Source organism: Carettochelys insculpta, chromosome 13 (assembly GCF_033958435.1).
Source record: "Carettochelys insculpta isolate YL-2023 chromosome 13, ASM3395843v1, whole genome shotgun sequence".
Taxonomy (NCBI): Eukaryota; Metazoa; Chordata; order Testudines; family Carettochelyidae; genus Carettochelys; species Carettochelys insculpta.
In genome coordinates this window covers 30,586,417-30,613,486 of record NC_134149.1, presented here as the reverse complement: position 1 = coordinate 30,613,486, position 27,070 = coordinate 30,586,417, and the positions used below count along the sequence as shown (strand labels likewise).

Below are 27,070 nucleotides of genomic sequence, written 5' to 3'. Positions count from 1 at the left end.
ACAGATGGAGGCAAAAGCATGTTTGAAGATCCACCTTCCCCAGCCCTCCCAGGCAGATATTAGAACAAAAAATTCCTTCAGTTTAAACAGCCCTGCCAACTCCACCAGTCCCAGGCAGTTCTCAACAGCAACAACAGCTGCCCGCTATTTAAAGAATTCCCACCCTTTTCCAGCCCTCCCACATTTTAAAGTAAACAGCCCTTTAAAGTAAACAAAAGATCAACATACTATAACTGCACTGTAAAAAAAGGCTGGGCTCTTGGGGAAACTGAAACCTGGAACTGTGCCAGTAAAAAGCTTACCCCAACTCAGCTGCCTCTGCCAAAGCATGATGGGTGGGGGGGGAGGGAGGAGGAGGATAGAAACTATAGCAGAGACTGCAGGGACAGGGAGGTGGACAGCTGAGCCAAGAGAGGCTGCAGGGAGAGAATGGAGGGCCCCAAGGTGGGGGACCTGAAACGAAGCTGGCTGGGAATACTGTAAAAAAGTGATAAATAAACTGTTAACCCCTCCCTCTAGAATTTTAATGAGTTTTGGCATGGTTGCATAAATGTGCACAACCATTAAAGACAGTAGAAATTAATATTGGTCAGGAACCAGTGTTACACAGACTTTACTGGAAAAATTAAGCAGCCAAACCCTAAGTTTTGATAATAATGCTGCTCAAATGGTTAAACGTATAACTGAAAAGCATTTTAAATTATTTAGTAACATCGCTACTCTTAGACGAATAGCAAGGCTGCCAGGAAAACCTCCTGTCAAACTGGCAGGCAGGAGTCAAATGTACCTAAGGATAGCAATGGGAGAAATTAGTACAAAAAATTGATACTAAAGACTTATTAATAAATTTATTGAAAACTGATACTGTCCCAGAGTAAAGGAATGAATGAATGTATGTTGTGAGAATGAGAGTAAATCTGCCTTGGAATGAATGGAATGAAAAACTGACAGTAGCTTTTAAACAACCACCCCTGTGCATGAGTTTAAAAACTCAGTTGGCGCAGTGGAGAACAGAGAGATTAGGATACTCTCTCCCAGTGACTGCAGCTGGGGTTCGAGAGATTGTGGAATGGCAAGAAGCACAGCGAGTCAAGTGAATGAGTGGGTGCTGCCTGAGATTTGTAAAAAGCAGAGAATGAAAAACAGCAGTGCAGCTGCAGGTACGTATCATTAGCAATAAATCTAAAGAGTCAGAGGAAAAAGCTGTAACAAAAGTTGTTAAAGCACATGTTAACTCATGAATTGAATGATCCTGTTTTAAGTGATCCAGCAAGCTACCTCTTCAGCTTCGTACACATACCATTCTGGAGAATTGTGCTGTTTCTGGGAGAGAAAAGCAATTGATTGAAGCAAAAATTATAAAACTATTGGAAATAATTTTAAATTTGCCAAATATGTGTATTAAACAAATTCTTATTGTAACAAAGGAAATTAATGATGTAACTTTGATCTCAATGGGACTTGCTACTCAGACTGTAAAAGCAATAAACTAACACACCTCTCCTCCCCCATTGGAATGTCTGAGCAGTAAATTCCCTACAATGAAAACTAATAAAACTAATAAAAATTGAAGAAATGAAAACTAATCCACGGTGTCCAGCACCTAACATGGCACCTATTTGGCTAGTCAAAAAACCGGATGGAACGTGAAAATTAACTATTAACTACAAAGGGTTAAAATAAAACTATGAAGGGGGAGCTGCTGTAATAGCATTCCCTGAAATAAAGTGGTTCACAAGGCTCGATATGGCAAATGGATTTTGCAGTCTCTAAATCCAGAGTCTTGGTATTAAACAGCTTTCCTATTCCAGGGTGTGCAGTACTTATGGAACATTTTGCCTATGAAGTACTGTGACACGCTCACCATCTTTCATGATTTTGTAAAAAATATGCTGGAAAAGAAAGAATTGTTGCAAACAGGAAAAATAGAGCAGTATGCGAATAATCTCTCAGTGGTCTGTGAAACAGAGCAAAATAAGACTTCTAAACTGTTGCCAAAAATATGGTGTAAAATTTAACCCTTCTCACTTAAAAAAACAAAACAAAACAAACTATTGCATACTGTAGCAGAACCTTAACAGCTCTTAAAGATAAATTGGGACTCTGTAAACAACTTGCTAAGGGACACTACCAAAAGCCCAAAACCACATTATGTATTATAATTAAAAAATAATAATTGCATGTGGCTACACAATCTCATGGGAGAGAGAAGCATTTGTTTGTTTATTTTCACAGGTATTTACCAGCCTGGCAATGCATGCTGTCCAAAGCAGTGTGGGTTATCCAATACAAAGAGATTCTCTGATACCACATAGATTTACCAAACCTATGCAGTGGTTCTGAATTTACAGTTGGGAAGGATTAAGAAGAATAAGATTTAGATTCCCATAAGACAAAATGTTGAGCTTCCTTAATTTCTGCTACGGTCAAAGAGAAATGATAACACTTGAGCTTTAAGTACATTAGTATTTTGCCCCAGTTTTAGCAACTGGTGTCCAGCCACTGATGTAGATGCACAGGTATAAACCATAATTGTATACAAGCTGTGATTTGCATCAAATCATTCTACACATGGACAGTGTATGGCAGACGTGGTGCCGAGGTGCACGAGGGGCCTCAGGGCCAGGGAGAGGGTTGGAATATGGGGTGAGAAGTCTGGCTGGGAGTGCAGGCTCTAGGGTGGGGCTGGAAATAAGGGTTTCAGAGTGCAGGCTGTCTTAGGGCAAGAGGAGTACATCCAGCCCTCTGTCATAACAACAGCTTGAGGCCAAGTGAGAGAGATCTCTCCTCAGCTGCTGTAGTTCCAGTGGGCACAGCTGGGGGAAAGGTCCCTGTGCAGGCTAGGCCGGTGAGCGCCAGGTAAGGTGGCACAAGTGCCTTGGCAGTGACAGCTCTGGGGCAGTTCCAAGTTGCAGGCCGCGGGAGAGGTGCCCTGTCCCCCACACCTCCAGCACAGAGCTGCTGCAGTCAGAACAGAGGCAGCCCTCCCTGATGCTTTGCATGGGGCTTGTTAGGGAGCTGCCCAGCTGCCCAGCCTAGAAGAAATTTTGATACTCTCTAAGCAATTATCAAAATAATTGATGAAAATATTGAACAGAACTGGACTCAAAGCTGATCGCTGAGAAACCCCACTTGTTCGGACCTTCCAGTATAACTGTGACTCATCAATGACTACTCTTTGGAAAGGTTATCCGAGACTGTATTGATAGCCTTGCTAAACTCTAGATATACCATATCTACCACTTCTCCCTTATCCACAAGGCTTATTACCCTCTCAAAGAAAGCTATTAGGTTGATTTGACATGATTTATTCTTGACAAATCCATATTGTTGCTTATCACCTTGTAATCTTCTAGATGTTTGCAAACTGATTCCTTAATTACTTGCTCCATTATCCTTCCAGGTACAAAAGTTAAGCTCACTGGTCTGTAATTCTCAGGGTTGTACTTTTTTATAGATGGTCACAATATTTCCAGTCTTCTGGAATTTCTCCCTTCTTCCATGTCTTTTCAAAGATAATAGCTATTGGTTCAGATACCTCCTTAGTCAGCCAATTGAGTATCCTAAGATACATTTCGTCAGGCCCTGGTGACAAACAAATTAGCTCACTTTAAGTAATTTTTAAATTATTTATTCCCTATTTTAGCTTCTGATCCTATGCCATTATCGCTGGATTTCACTATATTAGGTGTCCAATTGCCACCAACCTTCATAGTGAAAACAAAAATAAGCACCTCTGCTATTTTCAGGCTGATTATTGTTTTTCACTCTTCATTAAGTAACAGTCCTACGCTGTCCTTGAACGTCCTCTTGCTTCTAATTTATTTGTAGAATGTTTTCTTGTTATCCTTTCTGTCTCTAGCTCAGTTAAGCCAACCTAACTCCAGGTGTAGAGAGGGGTGGGCTGTTAAAAATTCCTCCATTCAGCTAGCTACTACCTCTCTGGGAATCAGATTACCAACACACAAAGGAAAAATCAATCCCGTTTGCATATGTGGCATCTGTACTAAAGCACATTTTAAGTGCAGACATGCCCTAAGTCAGGTAAGTATTACAGTTTTTCATGTCCCCTCTATCAGTGGTGCATGTCCTTACCAGAAGCACTTCTGGACTTCATTGTGGGGCACTGACAGCTGCAACCCTGGTGGGGGCTCCAGCTGTGAGCTTCTCAGGGAGCTGATAACCAACAGGCACCGAAAAGTTGCCTTTGGTACATCCACCTAAGTGCTATGCATCTCATGAAGAGGGGAGGTTATTAGGTCAACATAGCGTGATTTACATTGATGGGAGCTACAATTTTAATGCGGGTGCTTATACAGGTAGGTCAACAACAGCTGCCTTAAGTCAAGTTACCTCTGTGAATACCTAGGCTTTAGTTACAGAAGATTAAATCTCCATTATGGATTAGAGCTGACAAGTCAAGAACAATTGTGCTATATCTGGATTTTCTAACTCAGTGCTTTTTGTAAAGTAAATGGTTCTCTTAAACTACAGTTAACACACTGTTACACACATAGATGCAGTTCAAGAATGGAAGAGTAAATTACAACATTTGACGATACAGATTTTGATGAAAATCACTGATTCTCAAAGTGTGTTTCACAGTCATCTTACCATGTGCTCTACAGAATGAAGGCTGATTAACTGAAATTGAATAGTTTTTATTTAAATCAATAAATACTGGTTTGCATTTGTACCTTTTAGTTATTTTCCTAAATGTACTGGTAACCAACAAAATATGCTGATTTGTAACTAACTACAGCCTTAACTCTAAATCTGGTACTTCATTTTACTAGCCAGAAAGCTGTATCTATATACATTAAACTCTTTCATATCTGGCATTCTATTGTCCAGAACTCTCAAATAACCAGCATTTTAAGCTTAAGTAAATTTTAGTTATGTTTTCTGTAAGTACTGCATAGTGAAGAATACAAATAAATGCAGTGAATACAGTGTAAGTTTACAGTGTACAGTACTAGTGCTGTTCGTAAATAAAGTGCTCTGCATACATTTTTGTTCTTTTTCTTAATATCCAATCTTGTTTCTCTTTAGTGTTATGCATTGCTAAGTACACCTCTCTATTAGCCAAAATATTTGACTATCCAGCAACCTCCCACTCCCAGGGCTGCCAAATAAGAGTTTACTTTGTATCTTAATGTATGCTTATTCATATTCTTAATTTTTTTACATTTTAGTTTAAATTAGAAAATGATTAATTTCTTTACTGTACATAAAACTTGTGCATCAAGCTGTATTTGTACAGAAATAGGAATTCAATTAAAATATACAACTGTTCTAAAACTTTTTTTTTTTCTGTTAACGCCCTCTTCTGCCCATATCCCTGCCTTAGCCTGGAGCAACTTCCTGTATCCTGAACCACTCGTTTCTGGCCCCACTCCAGAGCCTGCACCCTCAGCTGGTTCCTTCAGCATCATTGACACCCTACCTTTCTGCCCCAGCTCAGGGAAAATGAGGGTGGGAGAGAGTGAACAACAGAAGGATGGTAGTGAAATGAATTGGCATGGGTGCTTGCTTTTGTGTGATTAGAAAGTTGGCAACCTTAGAAATGTGCCAGGTGTTCTAGGAACAGCTGAAATAAAGCATATATGCTTACTGCTTATCTTGTGAATTAATTCACTGATAGCTCTTCCCACACAGAGAAAAACTACTCCATTCCCACCCTCACCACTGTCTGACATGTATAAGAGGTGACTTATAATTTCTTTTTTCCTTAAGTTAATGTGATCAATATCTTCTCTGAAAAAACTTACAAACATCTAAGTGATAGAAATCTTCAGGAAAAATATGCACTTTCCCATCTTGCAAAGTGTTCTAAGTATAAGGAACGTGTTCTTCAATATGCAACAACAACTTTACTCTTTTCTGTTCTGGTGAGGCTATGATCTGAAGACGTGGGTCTGTCCTATGAAAGCTCTTCGCCCGGTAAATTATTTTGTTAGTCTTTAAACTGCTACATGACTGCTTTTTTGTTTTACTCTTTTCAGAGAATTAATATACCTTCCTATCTGTCTGGACAAACGTAACAGCTTGTGTTTTGGGGGTGGGGAGCACAGCACAAATAATACAAATAATAATGGGAAGAATTTCCACAGAAGCTAGTTTTCTATGTAAACTAAATCACAGAGTGGCAGCCTAATAAAACTTTAATATGAAAAGTAATATTTTGATATGCACCATATCCAACATACATTACAGGCATATTAATAAAAAAGCAGTAAAGTAGCACTTTAAAGACTAACAAAATAATTAGGTGAGCTTTTGTGGGACAGACCTACTTCTTCAGAGCACAGCCGTACTAGAACAGACTCAATATTTAAGGCATAGAGAACCAACAATAGTAACCAAGGCATTGTTGGCACATGATGGCATATATGATGTTAGTTGAGGAATATGAGAATGTGCCCGTGATTCTGTGAATAACCTGGTTAGGTCCGGTGATGGTATCTCCAGAATAGATATGTGGACAAAGTTGGCAACAGGCCTTGTTGCAAGGAAAAGTTCCAGGACTGGTGTTCCTGCAATATAGAATGTGGCTGTTGGTGAAAATCCTCATAAGGTTAGGAGGTTGTCTGTAGGAGGCTGTCTGGAGATACCATCACTGGACCTTATCAGGTTATTCACAGCATCACCAGCACATTCTCATGTTCCTCAACTAACATCATATATGCCATCATGTGCCAACATTGCCCACATGCTTTGTTATAGTGGACAGACTTCAAACTCTCTTAGACAAAGAATTAATGGGCATAACACAGACATAAAAACACTCCTGATTCACAAACCTGTCAGCCAGCACTGTAATGGAATGGGCCATTCTGTTAATGACCTGAAAGTCTGTGTTTTACTGAAGAGGAATTTTTCACAGCAGTTTGGAAAGAGAGGCTGCTGAACTTTTATATTCAAATTCAACACATTAGCACATGGTTTTAACCAGGATGGCAGTTTTCTAGCTCATTATAGGGGCTCTTTTACATAGGTTGCTTTATCTAATTCTTTACTCCCCCCCTTTCTGCCCCTCTGCTCTCTGATTTGCTCACCTTGATAATGTTTCTCCTGATTTGTCAACCTTGATTACTATTTTTGGCTCTCTGTGCCGTAAATATTGACTCTGTTCTGGTACAGCTACGGTCTGTAGAAGTGGGTCTGTCCCACGAAGGCTCACCACCTAGTAAATTATTCTGTTAGTCTTTAAAGCGCCACTGGACTGCTCTTTTGTTTTGATAGACGTGACCGAGCGTGAGAATACGGGGAGGACACAGAAGTGCCCATCTGAAAACAAGAGGAAGACGCGTACATGCTACACGCGGACAAAGCATATCCCAAAAGCTCCGACTCCGCGCGTGCGCGTGCGCGTTAACTCCTGGCATGACCTGCGCACGAACGCCGCAGAATGATGCGGATGAGGTCAGAGTACGGGCAAGCGCGCGCGCGCGCGCGCTGACTAGCGGCAGCGTACGAGTCGAGCTGCAGCCCGGGCCGGGAAGCGCGCAGAGACCCGGCAGCGCCCGCTGCCGCAACAGCTGGAGCCTGGGCATAGCTCTCGCTCGCCCCTGGGCCCCGGCACGTTAGGAGCCACCAGCAGAGTGGCGCCGCGCCCCCAGCCGCCGGGCTATCACGGGGCGGGGCGGCTAAGCGCAGGGCGCCAGCGCCCCCTGCCGTGCCTCGGCGGGAGCGGGAGGGGCGCGAGCGCAAAGCCGCGAAGACAAAGAAGCTCGTGATGAGTCAGGGCTGCAGCTCGGCAGGCGCCGCCACAGGCGCACTCCCCCTTGCGCTGCGGGCCCGCCCGGCGCCCCACACTCTCAGTCCGCCAGGCCCGCTCCGCCCCGGCAGCGCCGAGAAGCTTAGGGCCCAGGTGGCTGCGATACCGGAGCCGTCGCGACTCGGTCCCACTCCAGTGTGCGGAGAGGATGGACAGGCAGAGCCGTTCTGCAGCGCGCGCGCGCAAGGAAGCATCTCCTGCCCCGGCCGCCGACATCTTGTTTTCCGCCATTTTATGGCCGCCCGAAAGGCCGCTCGGCCGCGGGAGCCGGGAACTGCGCCGCCCCAGCAACGGAACAGGCACCGGCGGGCGGAGTCCACATGTCTAGAGCGGGGAGGAGACGGGCAAGCCCGGCGGCGTCAACGAAGCGCACAGGCCTCGGGCTCGGCCTGCGCTGCGGCCTAGCCGCCTCCATTGTCCCCACCCCCCGCCTGCCCAGCTCTAGCACTTCTGCTCACCTGTGCGGGCCCTGCGCCGTGCCGCGGGCTCGGGCCCGGCTGAGGGTCGGGTGGGCCGCAGACCGCCGCCGCCGCTGGGGCCTTGCATTCGGGGCCGCCAGGTCCGGGGCCTGCACCAATCACAGGCTAGGCTAGGAAACGGGGCGCGAGCGCGCGCGGCCTTCTCCCCCTCCCCCCACCGGCCTCGCGACTAGTGCCGCACGTCACCGAGCGCCCGAGCGAGCCCTCGAGGTGTGAGCATGCGCAGGAGCGGCTGCTGAGGTCGGTGCCCTTACTTTGGGCTGAAGCGTGCCCTGAGAGCAAAGCGGGGTGTGGGGAGGGAACTGGGTCGGAGAAGCGGGGGGGAGGCTGTTGCGCGTGGCCGCCCGAGTTGCTCTCTGCGGCAAGTCCCGTTGCGGCATGGAATAGTCAGAGGCTGTTGTCGCACATTTACCAGAAGTCTGTAGCCAGCTTGTCTGGGCGGGGGATTGTGCGGCGACGTGAGGCACCTACAGGTGTTTCTGAGAGAACTAAGCTCCCTGAACGCGGGTGTGGCGGGACCATGAACGCGGGTCCCTAGGCAGGGGGCTAGGCTGGAGTAACCTCAGCGCCTGGAGGATATTGCAGGTACTCGCTGAACCTGATTCAATAAACCTGATCCCCAGAGAACCACCACTGTGTCAAAGTGATCAGGGTGGGATCTAGCTCACGATCAGGAACTGACCTGGAGTTGACCGAGACAGACGGGCAAAGTCTACCCTAGGAAATAAAGTCAAGTTTATTAAAATCGACTTCATAGGACTAGGTTTTATGAAGTCAATGGAGAGTGTCCGCACATTTCGAAGGTTGACATAGCGTGTCCCCATTACCTTTGCTAAGTTTGACTGTCAGCAGTGGCTTGTGGGTACCTATCCCATAGTTCTTGCAACCCTATTGCATCTGGGGTTCTGTGCCAGTGTGTTATGGGAAAACAATGGGCTGTTGTTCTCACTCCCTGCTCCCATTGAGAACAAGCTGCCAAATGCATTTATGTGCCACTTTTCCACAGCCTGCCACATGCTATTACAAGGCTAGGGAACCAGCCCTGAGAAAAGTAAATAGCAGAAATAAAAATCTGAGAAGTTTCAATGTGGAGCTATTGAAAAGTTGTTCTTTTTGTATTGTTGAAGTGCTTCATTTTGATAAGAACATAAGCGACTGGAGATAATGATCGCAGCTGGAGAGCCCAGCAGCCATGTGGTGCAGGAGGCAGTCGAAGAGCCCAGCAGCTACACGGTGCAGGGGCAGCCATAGAGCCCAGGCTGCTTCTTGTTTCCTACTTCCTGCTCAACCTGGAGGGCAGCAGAGGTGAAAGTGATCATCAGAATGGATATATTGGGGACATTGTGGGATATTGCTGGAGGCCAATAAAATCCAATGAAATAATGCTGTATCTACGCTAGCATTAAGTTGATCTTGTCAATTTGAATTTGGTGTTCCTCCAGAAAAAGCTGGAGTAGAAAAGTCAACCTTATGACACCTTAAATTGACCTAGTGATAGTTGTAGAGGAGACAGGTGCACTATAAAATTGACTTAACTCCTTTAAAATTGACTTTATGCTCTAGTGTGGACATAGCCACAGACCCTGTGAAAAGCAACTTTGTCCCTGTTATGATTTCTGTGTGGAGTGTCGCTTACCAGCAGAATGAAAGGTACTGAAGTAAACTGATGCAGTGACATAGGGTTTGTCTTTGCTAAAAATCTTTGTTGCCAAAAACTAGACAAGCCCTGTGGTGCAATGTTTGATTTTTGCAGCACAAGAAGGAAAAAAAAAACCTAATCAACTGGTTTATTTATGGTAGAGGTGTTTTTAGTCATGGAAACATTTGTAGTGGTTTTAAGGTATGTAAAAGCTTGTTTTTATAAAAAAAAATTTTTGGACCAAATGTTAGTTTTTTAATGTCTGTTTAACCTTTTACTGTAAAACAATCATTTATTAATTTAATTTACAATTAAATAAAACGTTGCAAAATAAATGGGAACATTACCATGTATTGTGATTTTTCTGAATCAGAGAACTGGAGGGAACCTCAAGAGGTCATCAAGTCCAGTCCCCTCCACTAATGGGAAGAGCAAGCACCAACTAGGTCATCCTTGGAAGATGTTTTTCTAACCTGCTGTCATGATCATGAGGGTTAGCCAGCAGCCTGGGAGTAAAAGGGTTAACCTCCTTAGCCAGGTGGGGTTGACCTGTAGGAGTGTAGGTAAGAATTTCAAACTGTGACAAAGGAATTTTTTGGTTCCTCCCTTTTCTGTCCTCTTTTTTTCTTCTTCTTCTTTCCAGCCGTGAGGGAGACAGACACAGAATATCTCCCTCCAAGAATAGGCCCTCCAATCTTCTGTAAGTAGGGTAAAGTTTAGATAAATCTGTTAGGCTTTATTGTTTTATGGTTTGGGAAGTGGAATCTGATGTCTGTGCACTTTTTAGAAATGTTCTTTTACTCTTGTAACAGTTCTAGGCCCATGGTGGAGACTCCCCATGTGTTTTACTTTGTGACTCTTGCATCTAGTCATGAGGCTTGCAACACGAATATTGTTGTAATAATAAAAGTTCTCTCTTTTTTTCTTTTTATTAACCTGGTATTGGTTAGTGTTTGTGTCCTGGTTTTTACTTTTGAGGCTGAGATTTCCCAAGTAGTCTCTCCCTGGTTTCCTTATTATTACTTGGGTGGTGGCAGTGAATTTTCTCCCCAAAATCTAAGGGTTTCTTTAGGATTTTGGGGGGGGAAATTTATACCAAAACCTGGTAGATAAGGTTTGGGGGTACTTTTGCTGGCCCCCACTTCTGCATTTGTCTTGCTGGAGTGGGGAAGGAGCCATGACACCTGCTCTTAAGCATCTCCAGTGATGAAGATTCCTCAACCTCCATAGGCAATTTATTCAAATGATTAACCATCCTGATATTAGTTACATATATATATCACATCCCTGCCAAACAAGGAGGTTTTTCCCAATGTCCAGCCTAAACCTCCCATGCTGCAATTTAAGCCACCTGCTTCTTGTCCTATTATCTGATGTTAGGGAGAAAAGACAGTTACCTGTTTCCATCCTAACTGGTGTACTTCAACGTGTTGCTCACATCCTTTCTAATGTAGGTGTGCGTGCACACGCATGCCCAGTTGCCAGAAATATTTTTGCCCTAGCCGGTAGCCAGTGGCTTGATGCAGCACCCACTGGAGTGGCACTGGTATGGCAACCAATATATACACCACCAGACCCGCTATCCACTCAGTTTCTTCTTGCCTGCTACTCTGACATTGGGGAAAGGCAGGGGGTTGGGGTGGGTTGGAATGGATATGAGCAACATCTTGAAGAACACCAGTTATGGGAACAGGTAACTGTCTTTTCTTCTTCAAACGATTGCTCATGTGCATTCTAATGTAGGTAAATGCAAGCTGAGGTTAGGAGGTGGGGTTGGAGCCCCGGAATGACTGCAGTACAGCCCTGCCCATTGCAGCGTCCTCCCTAGCATGCTGTGTAATTGCATAATGAGACAAAATGCGTATGGAGGAACAGGTGGCTACCCTACAGATTCCTTCGATCAGGACATGAGCCAGGAATGCTGCTGACGATGCTTGCACCCTTGTAGAATGAACCTTAATCGGAGGAGAGGGCACCCCCACCACCTTGTAGCATGCCTTACTGCAAGCCACTATCCGGGAGGAGATTGTCTGGGAGGAAACCAGGTGGCCCTGCATCCTGTCCACTGCCACAACAAAGAGCTGCTGTGACATTCTAAAAGGTTTGAGACTTATCTAAAAAGCTTATGTCTGTAAGTGTGCAAACTCTACTCCCTGGGGGTGGCATGAGGTTTGGGATAAAACACAGGTAGGGTGTGTCTACATGGGCACAAATCTTCGAAATAGCCATGCTAATGAGGCACTGAATTGAATATTCAGTGCCTTATTAGTAATCTTCGAGTACGGCTATTTCGAAGGTTTGTGCCTGTGTAGACACAGCCGTAGAGAGAGATTCTGATGGACATGGAAAGAGGTGATCACCTTTGTCAGGAAGGCTATAATGGTGTCTTAGTCTAACCTTGTCCTGGTGGAACACCGTGTAGAGTGGGTCCACAGACATGGCGCTTAAGTTCAGACACATTTCTGATAATGTGATGGCCATCAAAAAGGCTGTTTTGTAATTTAAAAACAATAGGGAACAGGAAGTAAGAGGTTCAAAGGGGGCAACCATACACTTAGACAGCATGAGATTAAGGTCCCATGAGAATAAGGGGTCCTGCACTTGTAGTCTACCCCTTCCTAGGCCTTTTATGAATCTAACCACCTGGTCCGAGAACACCGATGGAAAGCCCAGGGCAGGATGAAATGCGGAAGGGGACACTAAGTACACCTTAAAGGAGGAGAGGGCCAGCCCTTCTTGACTGAGGAGCCACAGATAGTCCAAAATAGCTGGGATTGTGGCATACAAGGGGGATAATCCTTTTTGGGACATCCACATAGTGAACCTTTCCCCTTTTGCAGATAAGTGGCCCTCATGGAAGGTTTCCTGCTGTTCAGGAGTACCTCCCTTACAGGCTCTGAGCAGGAAAGCCATGAAGCTTCCATGTCATGAGGTGAAGAGACAGGAGGTTGGGATACTGTGCCTGCCCCTCATCCTGAGTCAACAGGTCCAGGTGTAACGGGAGTGTTATTGGTTTGCTCACCGACAGGTCCAAGAGAACCAAGTGCCAATGCTGCCTGGCCCATGCTGGAGCTATCAGAAGTACTGAGGCCTGATCCAACCAAATTTTGAGGAGGACCTTGTGGATGAGGGGAACCAGAGGGAATACATACAGGCGCAGGCTTGCACAAGAAATGCTGAATGTGTCTGCCTGATACTCTGGGCTCCAATTCTCGGAAGAGCAGAATGTCCAGCACTTCGTTCTGAGGTGCATGGTGAACTGGTTCACCTGGGGATAGCCACAAATTTGGAAAATTGATTGCAACATGTCCAGGTGAATGGCCCACTTGTGGTTGATGAAGGACCTCCTGAGGTGGTCTGCAAAGTGTTGTGGACCCCTGCCTGGTAAGAAGTGGGCCTGTAGGAGAATTATACATTGAATGCAAAACTCCGAAAGCCTGAGGGCCTCGTGACACTGGCAAGAGGAGCATGCACCCCCCGGCTGTTGATACAATACATGGCTGTTGTGTTGTGGATGCTTACGAGAGATAATATCCTGCTAGGTTGTCCCAAAATATCTCGCATGCCAGCCTGATGGCTCTGAGCTCCCTCACACTGATATGGAGTTCAAGGTCTGATGTGTCCCAGATACCCTGAGTCTGGCGCCCCCAGATGTGCCCGCTAGTCTCAGTCTGATGCATCGGTTACCAGGCACAGGACAGGTTGGGGAAATCTGAAGGGAACCCCGCCCACACACTGTCTGAGCATCCAGCCACCAGTGCAGGGGCCGCAGTACCTCCCGTGACAATGTCACTAACATGTCTATGTTGCCGCTTACAGGGCCGTGTACTGAAGCGAGCCACAACTAGAGAGGGCAAAGCTGAAGTCTGGTGTGCTGCACCACAAATGTGCACACTACCATGTGACCAAGGAGCCTCATAAAACACCTGGCCATTGTGGCAGGAAACTTGATCAGGTCTTTTATAATGCTGGCTGCAGCCTGAAACCTGCTTTCTGGCAGGGAGGCGCCACAAGCATTGAGTCCAGGATAGTGCTCATGAACCCGTGTTGACTTCGCCTCATTGATGAGGAGGCCAAGACTGTTGAAAGTCTGTCAGATAAACCTTAAATGTTGAACCTGGGCCTGTCAGCTCCCTTTGATCAACCATTCGTACAGGTAGGGGAACAACTGGACCCCATGGCTGCGAAGGACAGGTGCAACTACCGCCATGCACTTGGTAATGGCCCTGGGAGCTGTGGCCAGGCCATATGGAAGGACTGTGGACTGACAGTGTCCTCTGTTCACTACAAACCTCAGGAACTTCCTGTGAGGAGAAGTTGAAATGTGAAAATATGTGTCCTGAAAGTCAAGAGCGATGAGCCAGTTCCCTTAATCCAGCAATGGAATAATGAGCCCCAGGTAGACCATGCGAAACCTGATCTTCTTTACAAACTTGTTAAGACCTCACAGGTTCATGAGGGGCCTCAGACACTCTTTGGATTTCAGAATTAGGAAATAGTGGGAATAAAACCCCAGTCCCTGAACTGCAAGGGAACTTTCTCTATTGCTTGCTTGAGGAGCAATTGAACCTATTGGCTGAGGAAGATAGGAAGGAGGGAAAGAATCAAATTGGATAGCACATCCCCTTTCCACTGTGTGCAAGACCCACTGGTCCAATGGTATACAGCACCAACAGGGGATAGGGAAAACAAAAATCAAAGTCATGCTGTGTCCCAGGTGGGGGGGAGTGGTTTGGTGCTCCCAACCACACCGTCAAAAGTTTGACTTCTGCCAAGGAGGGAGCTTCTGTTGTCCATGACTCTGGCCAGGCTGGCTGGAGCACCTCCTGCCACTGCGACCCTGCCTCCCATTCTGGTCCTTAAGCTGCCTAGGAAGAGGGACAGGGTTGAAGTCTCTGAACTGGGTCACAGGCATGTGGAGCCCCAAAGAACTCAAGGTAGCCCTTGAGTCCTTGAGACTATGCAGCCTATTATCTGTCTTTTCAGAAATCAGTGTAGGCCCCTCAAAGGATGGGTCCTGTATTGTCTGCTGCACCTCTTGGGGCAGGCCAGAAACCTCCAGCCAAGCCCCATGCCTCATAGCCACCCTGATGCCATCAGCCATGTCACTGCACTGGCAGCATCCAGGGTGGCTTGAAGAACCACACAGGAGATTAACTCGTTTTCTTCCATTACTGCTGTAAATTCCTGTTTAGTGTCCGGAGGAATGAGTACTTTAAATTTAGACAGTGAAGACACTGTGTTAAAAGGGCCTGGTGAGTCACTATGCATAATTGCAAGCCCCTGTGGACTAAACCTTCCTCCCATACAAGTCCAATACTTTGGCTTCTCCATTTTTAGGTAAGGGCCCTTGGAAGCCTTGTCACTCCCTGTGGTTGGCTGCATCACTAACCAGGGAGTCGGGGTGCGGGGGTAAACAGCTGTTCATTCTTTTCAGAGGGACCAAAATACCACCTCTCATTTTTCCTGGCAGTTGGTTGGGCAGATGACGGCATCTGCCACACAGTTTTAGCTGCTTGGGTGATTGTCTTTATAACAGGCAAGGCCACTTAAGGGGCCCAAAGATGATAAAATGTCTGTCATTGGGTCCACCTCTTTTTTAATCATCTCCACCTGAATGTCCAAGTTCTGGGCAATTCTGCAGAGGAGCTGCTGCAGAGCTTGACCATCCTCTAACACCAGAAAAGCCAGCTACTGGTTCATCTGGGGAGGATGATGAGGGGGTGCACCCTAATCTTTAAAGTCCTTGGCTTAAAAGTTCTACAGATGGAACAGCGTCCCACTGATGGCTCTCACCTAAGCATTTTAGACAGGCTATGCACAGATCACTCTTTGGCACGCACTTTCCACAGGCCTGGAAGCCTGGCGACTTCAGCATGCCCTGGTGCTGGGGCTGCGAGAAGAGGGAACCAGCATCCTAACTTGGGCCTGACAAACTATCTATAAGGAGCAAGTAACTAACTACCAAACTAGTGAGCTATAAACAACAATTAATTATCTACAGATAAGCAAAGCTACCAGGGAAGAAAGGGCTGCTCATGCGAACCAAAGGGAGTTCCAACAACTGTCACTACAGCGAGAAGGAACTGAGCAGAGAATGGGCCAGGTGGTGTATATATTGGTCACCATATTGGCACCATTCCCCGTGCTGCCTCACCAGCCTGATGGCTACCGGCTAGCGGAAAAAGATTTCTGGCAACTGGGCATGTGCGTGTGCTCACATGTACATTGGAATGCACATGAGCAATAACTCAAAGAAGAATACTTTTTCTTCCTCTTTGTAACAACCTTTTAGGTGTAATCTTGTTAGATTCTTACTTCTGGATTTTAACTTCTTAGTGCAAATCTAGGAGAACTCTAACAGCTCTGAGGTTGTTTTGACCCCTGGGGTGATGTAGAGTGACTGATCATCACAGACCCTGCCTTACAAATGTTCTTGTCAACTGAGCTGAAGGCAAAGGTCCCACAAGGAAAGTCCATTCAAAGTGATCAGCAAACAGGTTTTTAAACACTTCAAAATTGGTAAATCTGCAAATTCTGAAGATATTTGGGCAGGTGAGTGAGAGTCCTGCAAGAGGGTATCCTCAGCGGAATAAAGTGACAAAGTGATAACTTAATTCTGTCTTTCTAAAATAATGCCATCCATGCCATATTCTCACATCCCGTGAACAAGCAGACCAAGGGATGCCTCAAAAGCAAAATGAGCATAAAGCTGCAATGCGCAGCGACAACAAGGCTACAGCCAACACTATGACACAACATTCAACATAAAACATTCATTTGCAGAATTAGACAGCAGACGAGAAAATGCCATGCAAAAATTGGCAACAGGCAGAGAATAAAGCACTGAAGGCATCAGAATACCGAAAAGTAGTTTCTTAAGCAACCCGAGAAGAAACAAGCCAGAGTGCCATTGGAAAAGTGAAAAATGCACAAGGTAAAGACCTCAACAGCCAAGCAGATATTGTTGGATGGCTGGGTGCAGAGATGAAAGGGTATCTTTTATCACTGAAATCTGTGGATGAAGCTGATTGTTACTGTACTGGGGAAATAACCAATGAGAAATACTTACCTACAGAAAGCTTTTTGACCAACCTAGTCACAAAGCCACGCTGCCCCTTCCCACAAGCCCCCTCTCCCAAGCCGCGTCTACACGCTACTTCGAAGTAGCGGCACCAACTTCGAAATAGCGCCCGTCACATCTACACGTGTTGGGCGCTATTTCAAAGTTAACATTGATGTTAGGTGGCGAGACGTCGAAGTCGCTAACCCCATGAGGGGATGGGAATAGCGCCCTACTTCGACGTTCAATGTCAAAGTAGGGAACGTGTAGACGATCCGCGTCCCGCAACATCAAAATTGCGGGGTCCTCCATGGTGGCCATCAGCTGAGGGGTTGAGAGATGCTCTCTCCAGCCCCTGAGCTCGATGGTGGCCATGTGGAGTGGCCCCTTAAAGCTCCCCGCCCCCTCCCTTCCTGTGCAGGAAGCTGAGAGAACGTGCAGGCGGCAGCCCAGCCATGCAGCCAGCCTTCGCGTCCCTCAGCCGCCACAGACCCCCCCCCCCCCCCAGCTGCGATGGCCTCATGGCAGCCCCACAAGCGCCCCCAGGGGACCGCCACCCAAGGGGAGCCAGGGCTCACAGCCCAGCAGCCAGGCGGGGAAGTGGCGGCGGGGCCCCTCCTGGACGGAGGCCGAGCTTCGGGACCTGCTGGGGCTCTGGAGCAAGGAGGAGGTGCTCCAGGTAATGGGGAGCAAGAGGCGGAACACGGATGCGTTCGCTCAGCTGGCCAAGGGCCTGGCCGCCTGGGGTCACCCTGCCCGCACTCCAGATCATGTCCGGAGTAAAGTGAAGGAGCTGCGGCAGGGTTACGCCCGGGCCCAGGATGTGGCCGGCCGATCTGGGACCGCCCCCGTCACTTGCCCCTTTTACAGGGAGCTCAGGGACATCCTGGGCCCCCGGCACACCTCCTCCCCTCCGGCCACTCTTGATACCTCGGCCGAGGAGCCCCGCACCCCGGGGGCCCCCCCCAGGAGCCCAACCCTGGGGCACCGGAGGAGGAGGAGGGGGAGTCCTCCTCCAGCGACGCCGGCCTGAGGATCGCCATCCCATCACGGAGCTCCAGCTGGGCATCCGCCCCCCTGGGTGTCCCCCAACTGTGGGAGTGGACCATCAGGTATGTACCGCCCCTCCCGGTGCACACCCCCGGGGTTGAGGGGCGGGGGTAATAGATATGGCCAGGGCCCTCCACATGCCCAGATGACCATGGCCCCAAGGACAGCAGTGACATGTCCCTCAGAAGAGTGTATCAGCCCCTGCCCCCCCCAGCACGACAGTGCCATGCCCCATCCCTGGGGCTGGGGGGAACGGAACCTCTAGGGTCCCCCGGGAGGAGGGGGTGGGACACCCAGCAGCAGCAGCAGCATGTGATGGAGTGGGGCGAGTGCAAATGCGAGACTCAGGCTAGATGTGAGAAACAAGCTGAATAGCTCCCAGTGGCTAAGGATGACCCTGGGGCTGCAACTGGCAGGTTACACCTCTGCCCTGAACAAAGAGGAGGGAGGAGCCAAGCTGGGTTTGAATCGGGGGGCGGCAGTTAGAGGCTAGGGGAAGGGAGAGCTAGAAGGCAGCCAGCCTGAGGAGGGGGAAAGCTACACCCCAGAGGGGCACCGCTCGGGGTCTTCTCCCCAGGACGGGTTGGAAGGACTGTCTCTGACTGCTGTACTGTCGCTTCTGTGAGAAACTGGGCATCTGTTGCCTAATAAACCTCCTGTTGTACTTGCTGAGTGAGAGTCACTCCTGCCAGCGGCTGGGGTGCAGTACAGGGGGACCTCTGAACCCCATCACAGCAGCATCTCCCGGGGACGGGGATGGGGAACCTGAAGCAGAGGGATGGGGGGACAAGGGCCATGGCTCGGGGCCCACACTAATGGCTGTCTCCACTCTTCTGCCCGCCCCCCCCCGTGTTCCGCAGCTGCACCATCGGAAGGACTGGAGAGCACCGGCGAGGCGTCAGTGGTCCTGGACAGCCCTCTGGGGCCATCACTCCAGGCCAGCCCCTCGGTGGAGGACCAACTGGCCCCACGGCGGGGAAGACAGCGGACCCAGCACCACCAGCCGATGGCGACGGACTCCCAGCTGCTGGCCCTCCACCGTCGGCAGCTGGAGGTCACCGAGCAGTGGCTGCGGGTGGAGGAATGCTGCCTCCAGCTGCAGGAGCGGGCGCTGGCCTGGTGCCAGGAGGCATGGGGGGCCTACATGTGGACCTTCAACCGTATTGTGGACTACCTGGCCCCCCATGCCGCGCCGGCCGCCGCTGCGCCCACCCTGCCTGCTCCACCTGCTGCTCCACCCGCTGCTCCAGCCGCTGAGCCATCCGCCATCGCACCGCCACCAGCCACCGAGGGCCCTTCCGCCGAGGGGGACCTGGAGCCAGCTGACACTCGCTGGCTGTATCTCCCGGTCCGCCCAGCCCCCGGCCAGGGCTGAGGCCGAGGCCGAGGCGGGGATCCCGGCCGCCCACTCCCAGTGCTGGACTTTAGGGGTGTGGGGCCCAGGACGTGGCCCCCCACCCCTTTGTATATATTCCCCCCAGTTTTAAGTTAGTTTGTTGTAAATAGTTGTATATTTGACCTCTGTTACAATGCTGATCCTTACCCCCCCATGTAAATAGTTCTCCCCTTCCTTGTCTTCCCCTTTCATCTTATCGCTATTTACAAAAAGTTAGATTTTCCCTGTAAATAGTTAGTCTTTTGTTGATAATAATAATAATAAGAGTTCTAAAGATATTTGAGTTGACGAACAACTGTCTGCTTTTATTTACAAGAAAAGTGTGTGGGGGGGTGCTCTTGGGTGCTCTGTGGTGTGGGTGTAGGGGCAGGGAGTGTTGTGGAGGATGGGGGGGGTGGGCAGTGGGGGGGCCTGCCAGCTTTCACCCCATGGCCTCATCGAACTGGGCCCGCAGGGCCTCCTGGACCCGGGTCCCTTTGGGGTCCACCTGGCGACTGGGGGCAGAGGGTGGCTGCACATCGGCCCTGCCGGCCTCCACAGCCCAGCCCTGAAAGAAGGCCTCCCCCTTGCTCTCCACCAGGTTGTGTAGGGCGCTGCACGCACCCACAATCTGGGGGATGTTGGTGGGGCCTGCATCAAGGCGGGTGAGGAGACACCTCCAGCGCCCTTTGAGGCAGCCAAATGTGCGCTCCACCACCTGGCACGCATGGTTCAGGCGCTGGTTGAAGCGCTCCTGGCTGGCAGACAGATGGCCCGTGTACGGGTGCATGAGCCAGGGCCGGAGGGGGTATGCTGCATCTGCGATGACGCAGAGGGGCATGGTGGTGTCCCCCACAGGGATCTCCCGCTGGGGGATGTAGGTCCCCACCTCCAGCCAGCGGCACAGGCCCACGTTCCGGAATACCTGGGCGTCGTGGGTGCTGCCAGGCCAGCCCAGCCCAGCCCACATAAATGTCCAGGAAACAGCCCCGGCTGTCCACCAAGGCCTGGAGGACCACTGAGTGGTAGCCCTTCCTGTTTAAGTAGCGTCCTCCACTGTGTTCTGGGGCATGGATGGGGATGTGAGTCCCATCCAGAGCCCCGAAGCAACTGGGGAAGCCCAGAGTGGCAAAGCCCGTGATGGCGGCATCCGGGTCCCCAAGCCTCATGAGCCTGTGGAGGAGCAGGGCGTTGATGGCGCGGACGACCTGCAGGGGAAGCACATGGGAGACCACCAATGAGGGGTGTGCAGGGTGTGTGTGGCCCTCCCCTGCCAGGGCCTCCCTCCCCCGCCGTCCTCTGCCAGGGCTGCCTCCCCCTCCCCCCGTGGGTCCTCTTACCTCCATGAGGACAGCCCCGACGGTGGCCTTGCCGACACCAAACTGCTGGCCCATGGATCGGTAGCTGTCTGGAGTGGCCAGCTTCCAGAAAGTGATGCCGACCCGTTTCTCGATGCTGAGGGCACGCCGCATGAAGGTGTCCTGGTGCCTGAGTGCAGGGGTGAGCCACTGGCATAGCTCCAGAAATGTCTGCTGGCTCATGCGAAAGTTCTGGAGCCAGCGGTCGTTGTCCCGCTCTCCGAGCACCAGCCACTCCCACCAGTCGGTGCTGGTGGGGTAGCTCCACAGCCGGTGGCGTGTGTGGCGGGGGGGTGGGGGGGGGTGCTGCAGGGTTGGGGGTTGCGTCCTCCTCCCCTGCGGGCAGCTCCTCCTCTGTGGCAAGGAGGTGCTCAGCTGCCTCCTGCATGGCATGGAGCAGGGCGAGCACTGCTCCTGCAGGGGTGGCTGGGTGGACCTCTGGCGGCTGCTGCTGCTGCTGGGGGTCCATGACTGCGTTGCCCAAAGTGTGCGTGCCTATGGCTCTGCAGACCACGTGCTGTGCAGGCTGTGTGTGTCTGGGAGGGGTCCTTTAAGGGAGCGGCTAGCTGTTGCCCCGGAAGCGCTAGTCAGCCCTGTGACCCTGTCTGCAGCTGTTCCTGGCACCCTTATTTCGATGTGTGCTACTTTGGCGTGTAGACGTTCCCTCGCAGCGCCTATTTCGATGTGGTGCTGCCCAACGTCGACGTTGCCAGCCCTGGAGGACGTGTAGACGTTATTCATTGAAATAGCCTATTTCGATGTCGCTACATCGAAATAAGCTACTTCGATGTAGCGTTCACGTGTAGACGTAGCCCCAGTGACTTAGCTCAGAATGGACTAGCAGGGGTCCAGACCCCTGTAGTCACTGGTAGTGTTGGGGGGGTAAGCGTTGCAACATGTCTCCACTCCACTGACTGTGTTGCTCAGCTTCCCCACCAGTGAGTTGAGGTGGACGACACTCCTGCCTCTCCTCACTGAGTGATGTGCTGGTAGCTAGGGGGCAGAGCAATGTTTCTCTGCTTTCCCTGGCAGCTACTGGTGAGTGTCAGGGGAGGAGGGGCTAAACCCTGCTGCATGTGCTAGCACCCCTGCACTGCTAATTTCCTAGGCCACTCAGAGGCTCTGGCCTCTTGGTCCTCCTGCCCACAGCATTCTGGTGGACGAGAGCACATAGCCCCTCAAAGCCCCCTCATGAGTCACAAGTGCTGATGGCGTGCAGCACTTACGCTTGGCGGGGATGTCGTATATAAAAGCCATTAGCGCTCATAGGTTCATCTTCACCCTGCTGCTTGGGATTCAAAAGACTTAAGAAATTATGGCGTTTCACCGGTCTCAAACTAAGAGGCAACGATCAAGAGTGAAAATCCTGGAGGATGGAATCTCCACAACTATCATTATTATTCACTCGCTCTCTGTGGTGGGGTGGGCAGGGGTCACTGGTGCCTGTGTGGAGGTGTGGCTGGGAGGCCCTGCATCATGGGCAGCCAGCGAGCTCCCGGCTTGGTACGATGGCCAGTCTGGTCCCCACAGTGCATTGGAGCGGAGGGATGTCTTGGGGCAGGCAGGGGGTAACTGGCACTGAGCATGCGGGGTGGATGAGACTTACCTGTGTCGGCTGCATGGGCACAGGCTGAGGGCGGTGGAAGAAGAGTGCACACGGCCACATTTTATGCCGGCTCTGAGCAGCTGCACTCTGGCCGGACAACACCCTAGCTGTGCAACAGCCACCAATGGCCTCCTGCTCTGCCAGTGGCCCACTGTGGCTGGAACTCACAGTCCCTGCTCTCGGCCAGCGGGAGGGGTGAGCCTCGCTGAGGCACGATGCCTGGGCAGCCAACCTGCCTGGGGAGGAACCTGAGGTGAAGGAGGGAATGGGCTTCTCTGGGTTCTGTATCCTGGAACCCCCACAGGAGACTGGTAGCAGCCCCAGGGGATGTACGCTCCCTTCTCCCCATCTTCCCATCAACACTGCCCAATAGGGTGCCCCCATGTGCCACTCTAGGTGGCCCTCCCTGCACCCCTCCTCCCACAGCCACCAGCTGCCCTGCCCCCACTCCTCCTACAGGCACCACTTGCCCCTGCCCTCCCTCCTGCCATGTGTACCAGTTACCCCTCTTTCCTCTCTTCCCACAGGCACCAGTCACCCCCGCCTCCACCCCGCCACAGGCACCGGTCACCACTGAACACGGTCTGGGCGACACTTAACTGCGGCAGCTCTATGGGCAGGCCCAGCGGGTTCTGTGGTGGGCAGGGCATCATTACCATTGGTCATTTCACTCGCTTGGCAACAGTGGCAGTGGAGGCTGCAGGGGGGGCGGGGGAGACAGAGGGTGGTGGTGGTGAGGCTGGGAGAAGCAGCAAGGGCCACAGGGGAGGCAGGAAGCCGGGGTAGGGAGGAAGCTGATCACATTCTGGACTCTTGCAGAACATGTTCGTGACTATAGTGGATGGATGAATGGACACACGGACAGACGGCTCTTCTTTTACAATAGCACCGTCAACCCTCGAATTGCACAATCTGAAGTTGTGCTGAACTCACATTAACTCGAGTTTAGCGCAACTCAAACTCCTGCTCCCCATCCTCCCTGTCAGGCTCAACCTCTCAGCCCTTTGTGGCCCCAGCTCAGCCCCCCCCACCCCCATCCACCCTACCTCATCACCCATGCACAGCTCTGGTTCACCCCCCACCTCTGTGCCTGGCTCTGGCTCACCACCCCTCACGTGCAGCTCCAACTCACCCCCCCCCCGACCCCTGGTTCAAACCCCTGCATGCGGCCTTGGTTCAGCCCCCTCTGTGTGCAGCTACGGTTCAACTCCCCTGCCGCCCTGGTTCAAACTCCCCAATCCCCACATGCCACCCTGCTTCAACCCACCGCCCATGGCTCCAGTTCAGACTCCTTGCAGCCTGGCTCACCACCCCTGCATGTGGCTCTGGCTCAACCCCGTCTCCCCAGCCCCGATTCAACCACCCACCCTCGCATGGCTCCATCTCAACTCCAACCCCTGCCCCACTGCAGCCCTGACCCACCCCAGGCTTAACCCCACTCCCAGACTCCAACCCACTGCCAGGCTTAACAGTCCCCAGCTGCATCCCCTAACCCAGGACTTACATTTCGAAAGGTGCTCCAAGTGCTCCTGCTGCTTCCCCGGCTGTAGAATGTGCGTTCCGCCAGCGGAAAAGCTGCCCAATTTACACAGAATTCAGGTTACGCGAGGCTGCATGGGAATGGAACCTGTGCGTAAATCGAGGCTCTAGGGTATAGATTGTTAAAAGGGGCAGAATATTTCATACAATTTCTGCATGCTAATGTCTCTCACTTATCCATGCTGATCCCTGAGCATTTACATTTCTCTGCAGTACTACATAACATGCAAGGCTGATGTACGTAGTTGCTGCTCTGCCTATGGATGTTGGGTAAGAGGCAGAGTCTGATGAGAAACTTCACTTTGTGGAATGCTACATTCACCCTGTTAACAATCTTATTTCTGTGTCCCAGATACATTCCATCATTGTCACTCCTAGATTTCTTTCTTGCCCGACCACTGTGTTCATTAACCTCAGGAGAAGTTCACTGTCACCCTTCCTTTGGCAGTATTACCCAGTGGCTCTGCCTCCCACACAATCAGTCTGTTTCTCAACTGAGTGTGGGGGCTGAAAATGTTTGTTACCACGAGGTTGATACCTGGGTCTGAAGGCTGATAATAGCTCATTAGTTGGAGGCGTTCTGAGAGTTCATGATTTTAAGGAATAGCAAATGACTGTTTGCAGGCTAATGGCAGATCACTCTATTGTCAAGAGCTGTGGTTTACAACTTTATCATTTTCAGACCTCTGACAATTTTCAGATGGAGGTGTGGCTCCTTTGGAAGTGTTAGATGTAGTTTGCAGACACCAGGGGTCACAGACCACAGGCCGAAAACCAGCAGTTTAGAGGAATAAGGGAGAAAACCAGGCAAGCAGGCGTGAAACTCATCCACACATTGGGACTTGACTTTTTAGGGTTACAACAATTTGTGTTTTTATTCCTTGGCCTAAGTCCTGCTCCCCGAGCCAGTCCCTTGGCTGGGGCTGCTGAGGTGCTGGGGCTCAGTACCGACAAGTGCTGGCACAAAAAAAGCACTGCCTAAGTCTATGTGATGGCGACTGCCAAATCTTACTTTTTTTGTTATTTTTCTTAATTTTTCCAAATAAAAGAAATATATCAAAACTGGATCTCCTCGCCTTGTTTTACACGTCCAATAATAATGTCCGTAACTGCAAAATATGTCCATTTTCTCTAACTTATAAGAGCAGTAGGGAGTATAAGTGGCTAACGTTAGTATATTTTAATTAAATGTAATGGCCAGCAAAGATCTAATTGGAAGCAAAACTAAAAGCAGTGACACACTTTCAAGCTCTGTCCATAACCAAGATACAGCATTTAGAGATGCCAGGACAAAATCATCCCCACTCCCCACTCTATGCAGATCCAAGAAATGCGATCCTCTCTTGCTCTTCTGTTAATGTTCACACAGAAAGCTATTATTTCAGGCTACCTGTAATCTCAGACAGGCATTGCAGCATTTGTTTCATACTAGGGAGGTTTTCTTCTCAACTACAAATGCTTGAGACTTTGGTTTCTTTTCCATAGAAACTTAGGTTCTATAACATAAGATTGGAGCCTCCTTAGAGAAGTACAGTAAACCCTCGATTTTATGGACCCTGATTTAGTGGACTTCAGGAACAATGGATGTCCACCCGCCCCACCATTGTTCTTCATGTCTGCTTAATCAAGGCACATAAAATCTAAATGTGGCCCCCCCAAAACTCAGGCAATTTACCCAAGTGGCCAGAGCTGCCACTGCTTAACCCTCCACCATGGCCTGGACCACCACCACATAAGCCGCCAGATGCTCCTCCGACCAGGGGTGGGGCATGTACGCAGGTGAATGGTACTCGCATGTGTCCCACCACTGATGGGAGGCATGCATGGCAGCTCCTCTAGTGGAATGGTGGGCTGGCTGCTCCAGCCCCTTGCATCATCAGACTCTGGTGGCTCCAGCCCTGCATGGCAGCAAGCTCTGGCAGTTTCTGTGGTGGCAGACCAGCTACTCCAGCTGCACAGTGGTGGAGCTGCTCCACCATCAGTGGGCTCCACCTGCTCCAGCCATATATGGTTGTAGGCTCCAGCAGCTTCTCCAACAGCAGCAGCATCTCTGGTGAGTCACCATCATTTTGGGGGATGGGGGCTCAGGGAGCCTGGCAGGGGTGGGTGGGCAGTAAACCCTCGTATTTAATGGATTTAAGAACATAAGAACATAAGAACATAAGAATGGCCATACTGGGTCAGACCAAAGGTCCATCAAGCCCAGCATCCCATCTGCCGACGGTGGCCAATGCCAGGTGCCCCAGAGAGGAGAACAGAAGACAAGTGATTTATCTCCTGCCATCCATCTCCTGCCCTTGTTATGAAGGCTAGGGCACCATACTTTATCCCTGGCTAATAGCCATTTATGGACCTGACCTGCAAAAATTTATCAAGCTCTTTTTTAAACCCTAATAGAGTCCTGGCCTTCACAGCCTCCTCGGGCAAGGAGTTCCACAGGTTGACTGTGCGCTGTGTGAAGAAAAATTTCCTTTTATTAGTTTTGAACCTACTACCCATCAATTTCATTTGGTGTCCCCTAGTTCTTGTATTATGGGAAAAGGTAAATAATTTTTCTATATTCACTTTCTCCACACCATTCATGATTTTATATACCTCTATCATATCGCCCCTCAATCGCCTCTTTTCCAAACTGAAAAGTCCCAGTCTCTCTAGCCTCTCCCCATATGGGACCCTTTCCAAGCCCCTAATCATCTTAGTCGCCCTTTTCTGAACCTTTTCTAATGCCAATATATCTTTTTTGAGGTGAGGAGACCACATCTGCACGCAGTACTCGAGATGTGGGCGTACCATAGTTTTATATAGGGGAAGTATGATATCTTTTGTCTTATTATCGATCCCTTTTTTAATAATTCCTAACATCCTATTTGCCTTACTAACTGCCGCTGCACACTGCGTGGATGTCTTCAGAGAACTATCCACTATAACTCCAAGATCCCTTTCCTGATCTGTCGTAGCTAAATTTGACCCCATCATGTAGTACGTGTAATTTGGGTTATTTTTTCCAACATGCATTACCTTACACTTACCCACATTAAATTTCATTTGCCATTTTGCTGCCCAATTACTCAGTTTGCTGAGATCTTTTTGTAGTTCTTCACAATCCCTTTTGCTTTTGACTGTCCTGAACAACTTGGTGTCATCTGCAAACTTTGCCACCTCACTGCTTACCTCATTTTCT

The 27,070-nt window shown here is 49.8% G+C and overlaps 1 protein-coding gene across 4 annotated transcripts in view; it reads right to left on the bottom strand.

Annotated features, from left to right (window-relative positions):
* The window catches only part of ZNF711 (zinc finger protein 711), a 37,270-nt gene extending 28,727 nt beyond the window's left edge, over window positions 1-8,543 (bottom strand). For 3 of the 4 annotated variants that reach the window (XM_075007480.1, XM_075007484.1, XM_075007482.1), the window contains exon 1: window positions 8,239-8,543. The gene's annotated coding sequence lies outside the window, so the exon portion shown is untranslated. Of the gene's footprint in view, window positions 1-7,058; window positions 7,187-8,238 lie in introns of all 4 variants that reach the window. The other variant, XM_075007481.1, reaches the window with a different exon arrangement.
* Window positions 8,544-27,070: the final 18,527 nt, after the last annotated feature.